Source organism: Adiantum capillus-veneris, chromosome 25, assembly GCF_014529385.1.
Source record: "Adiantum capillus-veneris isolate H3 chromosome 25, ASM1452938v2, whole genome shotgun sequence".
NCBI lineage: Eukaryota > Viridiplantae > Streptophyta > Polypodiopsida > Polypodiales > Pteridaceae > Adiantum > Adiantum capillus-veneris.
In genome coordinates this window covers 4,168,757-4,175,298 of record NC_140955.1, presented here as the reverse complement: position 1 = coordinate 4,175,298, position 6,542 = coordinate 4,168,757, and positions in this window count along the sequence as shown.

Genomic DNA, 6,542 nt, shown 5'->3' with positions numbered 1-6,542 from the left:
AATGAGTACATTATCAAGTAGTTTGTGATTGCCAAAAAGAAGGCTAAACACTCACAAAAAAGATCTTTAGGTTGTATGCAGTCGAAAAGTACATTATGGAAGAGACATTGTACATAGATATAGCCTTGGTTTGGGACTACTTTGTTGAGAAACCTTCGTCCGCAAGGGCTTGTAATAACCTACAATACCACCAAGGATTACATTTCAAGAAAATTCATGATGGGGAAGTTTCTGCTTTTTCCCCTAGTGTAGCTACGAGACTTCCCCCAATTAGAGGAAGAGCTAGGTGTTAAGGAGAAGTGAAAGAATTGGGGGTGGTAAGAGAATTGGGTCTTTTCAGAGTAGGGGAATCATCCTCATCAATACATGGAACTGAAATCTGATGAACGTGGAATGTACCTAACCACTTATGCTAATTACAAAGGAGTAAAGATCATCACTGATATCCAACATTAATCCACGAAAGATGTTAAAGGCAATCTGAGCAATTACTATCTGTTTAGGTTGGTTGTCCAACCAAGAGCAAATAAGGGAGAGGTGAAAATCTACTGGTTTTTCTGGGAAGAGCAGGTCAAGATGGTTGAGAATAAACCAAATGGCATGATCAAACCACATGATGTTGGATTCGCAAGAGGCTTTAGGGTCAAGAAATTTGCAAGCACATTTAACATAGGGCCGAAACACATTCCAAATGGATTTTGTGTAGAAGTCCGGGTTGCTTTTAGCAAACTCCATGTTCCCTTTTGTATGGATGTAGAGGCCAGTATTGGAAGGGCATTTAGAATGGTGAATGAGATTGAGGGTGAAGGTTTGGTAAAGATCATGGAAAGGTTTTTTTTAAAAACTCCTCGCTACTTAACTAGCCAAAGAGCTTAAAAAAGACTATTAAGCTCTTATGGAAAAACCAAGCAAAGATTTTAAGTAGGTACTTCAAGTATAAAATTGAATTAAAACTTACATACTATCATTGAAAATGTACCAGTATGTAAGTACCTTTCTATGAACATCTGTGTTTGTCTACAAATAAGATCTATTTAACCATTTTAAGTATAGTCTTATTTGGTTTATGATAATATATGCCAGTAGGGAAATGAAATTTTCTTTACCCTTGCCAAGATTATGCCAATTTGTGGAAATTCTTTAAAACTACAAACGGTTTTAAATGTATAAAACAAGTAGAGATTCAAAAATGAAAATCAAATTTGGTTCCTTACGAAGGTGAAAACTAAAAAATTTGAGGACATAATCCACCTGAAGGAGGAAAATTAAGAGTATAACCGCAATTAGCAACGGGTCTAGACGTATTTAGGTATTTTCTCTCATAAATAAACATGAATATCAACATAAAAGGAAATTCAAAATTTTTATATGTTCCTGGGCTACGTATTTAGAGATTATGTGATCTACTACCAGCATGAGTCAATTTAATTTCTAAAGAACGTAAAAAACTCAAATTATGTTTTATAGAGAGAACGTTATCCACGTGCGAGGAGGCAGATGTGACCATGGAGTCAGTATCCGTTCGTTTTTTTTCCATGAGTGAGGCACTTAGTAGATGTTATGTATACCTTTGGCACTAAGATTGTATGCTCCACCTCATTCTAGACCTTTTTTTGAGTTATTCCTCTTTCACAGGACAATGACTTGCATGAGAGAGTACACGTGATTGTGAATGGAGGCTTCAGTGCATGTGTGCAAGTTGATACATACGAGGATAGGGAGTTATATTGACTGGGCTCCAACCAATTAAGAGCGCAAACTCTTTTGATAGATATCGTTAAGACGCAAGAGGCAATTAACAAGTGTGTATCACAGTATAAGGGCCATACACAGGGAGTGTGTATGAGAAACATCACCCCAGTGTCCGCATTTAAATAGGTTTGGTGTGTAGCAGTTCTAAATATATATATAAACCTATATATACGCAAACGAACACTACAGTTCACAGACCACTAATTCTAGGATAGTACAATGGAATTGTACAATAATCTATTTGCAGTTGAAAATACATTTTGTACAAGGTAGTAAAGATATCAATGTAAATCATGGGGTGAAGCCGTCCCCAACTTCGGAGTAATGTAGCTTCAAGTTAAGCGAACATCCATAATCATCAATAACTTAGAACTGAATGCTTAAAAAGAAGGTAGCCCTCACCTGCACCCATAGCCACAAGAAAACAATTCGTTAGCACGTGACTGTACGCAGGTGATGCTGGGCATCCCAGTTGTTATCCATGTCACTTAAAAAAAAAACACAGTTCTTATCTAGTATCTTGTTTAAAATAAAAAAGATCCATGGATTATTGCCAATCCAATACGAAAAGTGAATTCATCATAGTGTAGCTGTTTAATTTTAGGATCTAAAAAACTTAAAAAATTTTCAAAACCTTAGTAGGTTTTTTTGGGCAGATTATCCAAGCCAGACACGAACTACCTTCTTAATCCGACTAGAGAGAACTACAAACTAACTGCCATTAAAGGCCAGATTTCAGTTACGGACAACACCTAATTCGAAATGACTTTCAAACCAGATCTTAATCCAAAAAATTTTCAAGTATATATATATATATATATTATAAACCATAGATATTTAACTACTTTTCAGATCTAAGCCCTTTCAAGCTATAATCCAAAATATTATAAAAAACTGCCGCTGTCATTATGCAATGACTGACAAACTTTTGCCAAAGTTCGTAATAAAACCAGACATCATACAATAGTTTTTTAGATAGCTCAGTCAATAGAGCAAGTTCAGACAATTTCCGAAATATAATCGAAGTAAACGTATCAAGCCAAGAACATCTATAAACTTCCAGTAGTAGATATTGCATACCAATAGGCCAAGTAAAGTTCACATAAATACGAGATATCGGGCTGTAAACCGAACCTTTAGTTTTACAACTTTATCAGGGAATCCGACAATCTCTGATCCCAATTTTGAGCAATACATATTTTATATATATTTTTATAAAACCATCAACCCGATTCAAATCCTTGCAGTAACTGATTCATACTTACCTTCTTCAAGAAATCGGCATCCTCAGCCAGTCAGAACTACCCTTTCCTTAATAGATAGAATGCCTTCCAAACCATAATACAGCCATACAGATATATCGACAAGAGAGCCGTCATTTCCAATCCAACAGAGTCATATTTATCAAATCCCAAAAATACCATGATTTATAGAACCAGGAATTTGTTCTTTCAAAATGTTTATAAAACGGGAATCTTCATCTTTAGTCTACGAGGCTCATATCTTCCAACAGTCCAGAGGTAAACAAATACAATATTTCCCTATATCAGATAAATCGGTTCCAGAACCGGGTTTATTATTAAAAAATTAAAACAAGACTACTTACCTTCAGTCCGTATAGTAAGCTAGAGAGAGTAAAAAATCCATATCCATGCTGGTAAATACTCATAATTCCAAGTACAGAACCAAGCGAGAAGGAGTAAGTCACCCTTGAGCTAACCTTTTTTAGGGTTTCTTACCTTTGGTGAGTTACAACAATTCCTAAAAAGTTTCATTTTGGCCTCCAAATTACAACTAGTAAGCAACAACACCGGCAAAAAGCAATGTCAGCAAACATTTTTTAATGCTTCAAATCAACAACCATTTAATGATATGCATAACTTCAATATCTTCATCCCATTACATCCCACTAGGCTGCCATACAGTAAACAGCTCGAGTCACAGTCATCCGGTAACACTATGCCCCAGCCACAGTTTCCAAAATTCCATCCAGTAACCAGTCCGAACAATTCCTCAAGCACCAGATCAAGTTGAAAGAGCAATTTAAAATTTACCAATGTTAACTGATATCTCAATCATAATTTTGAAGCATTAATTCCCGTCAAGCAAATAGGCAGCATCCGATAAACAGTATCCCCCCTTTTAAAAAAAATTAGAAACCAACAGAAATATAACCTGCAAATTATACCTTAGTAAGCAACAACCCCGGCAAAAAAGCCATGTCAGCAGATATTTTCAAGCTTTTAAAATTTCTCAGTTTTAAATGCTTTCAAATCACCAACCATTTAATGATATGCATACCATCAACATCCTCATCACATTACACCCCATTCGGCTGCCCTATAGTAAACTTCTAGAGTCATAATCATCCGGTAGCCAAATGCCCCAGCCATAATTTTCAAAATTCATCCAGTACCCAGTCGAAACAATTCCTCAAGCATCAGATCCAAGAGCAGTTATATTTTACCATGTTCACTAATATATCAATCATAAATTTGAAGCATGACTTCCCGTTAAGCAAACAGGCAGAATCCGATCTACAATATCTCCTCTTTTTTTAAAATTTAGAAACCAACAGAAATATAACCTGTAAGTTTGAAGCAGAAGCCTCCATGATAGCTTTATCACTTTTTTTCGGCATGATGAAGTCACACAGCAACACAGAATTGAAAGCAACACAGAGGTCACAAATCACAGTGCTAAGTGAGCATAGGCGCTCACCTGATGATCCATTTATAGGCGAGCTTATGTCACGCTACAGACGGGCATGAAAACTGCACGCTTCCCCATCGAGGCAGGCCTTAAAGACCATTCACTCCGGGATCATACTCAGCACAAGATCTGGGAATGAGAAGCCAAAAGAGAGCTCACGAAACGTCTCAGCTCAGCAAAGCAAGGGAATTCCTTACAAGCGGCAGAACGCCAGTGCGCGATACACACAATAGGGTACTGCAGAGAATACGAAAACCTCATACGGTGAGAGTTATACAAGGAATGTTTTCCCTTTATGTATAAGGCGGTCCCACATTCACAATAACACACTACAACAAACTATCAAACCAATTTATGTGTTAACTTGCAAGTGGTAATAGATAGCAAGTGTATGTAAGCCCATATTTTTAAAACCCGATATACGGTCTTTATACGAGCTAGTGCTCTCAATCTTGGTTGGATACAAACCGCCAGTAATCCATAACATCTTATCCCTTCAAAGTCTAAGGTAAAAGCTCCATCCATTAGGACAGATTTAGAGACAGAAGCTAAAGCAAAACTAGACGAGGCCTACAAAGTAAAGTGCTTTTTTTCTTGTTCACAACCATTGGGTTCAATCATCAATTAGTCTATATAGGACGAGCATCTCTTTAACAAACCAGTGTATAGCAGCTGTTGAGAGTAGCTGATTGCGAGTTAAAAGTAAACATCTAACATTGTCATCGGGTGTATTCTACATATTTATCTGTTATGGCTCATACTGGGGAACAGGTTTTAGAAATATCTATTGCACATCTTCAGCAGTCAAGTGAGTCTACTAAGCGAGCCACACTCCTCCATTATGAACGGCTTTTATTTCCGCAGTTAGGCACATCTGTGACTCAGACGAAGTGGTGGACATATCAGAACCTAGTGACCAGGGTGACACTTTGGGGTAGAGAACATTTTAGGAATAACATTCGTCTGGCGATGGTAACTGAAGCAATGGGTATAGGGCCACGATACTATAATGTAGAATATTCAATGAAGCGAGGTTTTTCAGAACGATTATATCTGCTAGCGCAGTTTCTTCCATTTCGAAAGATTTTTTTGTATTGCAGTTATGGCCAGCCACTTAGAGGGTATTCCAATATCACACCACGAACCTTGGAGTGTGGTGTACTCTTATCTACTCGAATCCTACCTTTGTCAGAACGTCCAAACACCTGTTTCTACTGTGACAGCTGTTTGTGTGATCATGTCATGGATGGTCTACTAGACATGTAAAAGTGAAGAGCAAGGAGGGTTTTTTTTTTGGAAAAAATGAAGTTTCTTTCAAACTAAATAAAGTGGTGACACTTGAGAAACGACTCGTGTATTAGCGTGTGTGCGTGTGTGTGTGTGTGTGTGTGTGTGTGTGTGTGTGTGTGTGTGTGTGTGTGTGTGTGTGTGTGTGTGTGTGTGTGTGTGTGTGTGTGTCTATTTGAGGGAAAGAGAGACGGAGAATAACGAGCCCAAAAAATTGTTTCGCTACCTACCACTGTAAGCAGCTTTTCCCCAGGCGTAAGTTAACGCTTGCCAGGATTTATGTAGAGAGCACAACCGAATTCTGTTTCTTCACGACTATGAGAGTGCGTGTTTATGTGCAAATAGCGCAAGACAGAAAAAGCTTCATGTACGCACAACACGCTTTGAGCAATATACGCTACAGTAGCTACATGTGTGTGTGTGTTAACACAAAAAAGATTGCAAGCGACAAGGCACGCTTCTGCAACTAGCCTGCCTCACGTAATAGTTCCTGCAAACGAGTCCAAGCGACACCGTTTTTTCTTTTTTAACAATTAAAAAAAGGCTTGCATCTCGAGTATTCTATATTTTTAGTCATAAAAATAGCAACAATTTGCAGTAGTTCCCACAAAGCCTCTATAGTCCTCATCCGAGCTAGGGAAAATTGTGTCACAACTTAATATCGTGCTATTTTAAATTTCAAAATATGCCGATTGAGGGCTAGGGAAAAGGAAGAAACTCCACCGCAATATAGGGGTAAAAATATCTTAAAATAAAATTAATGTTCTTAAAATTTCCTTTTGGTAGATTCC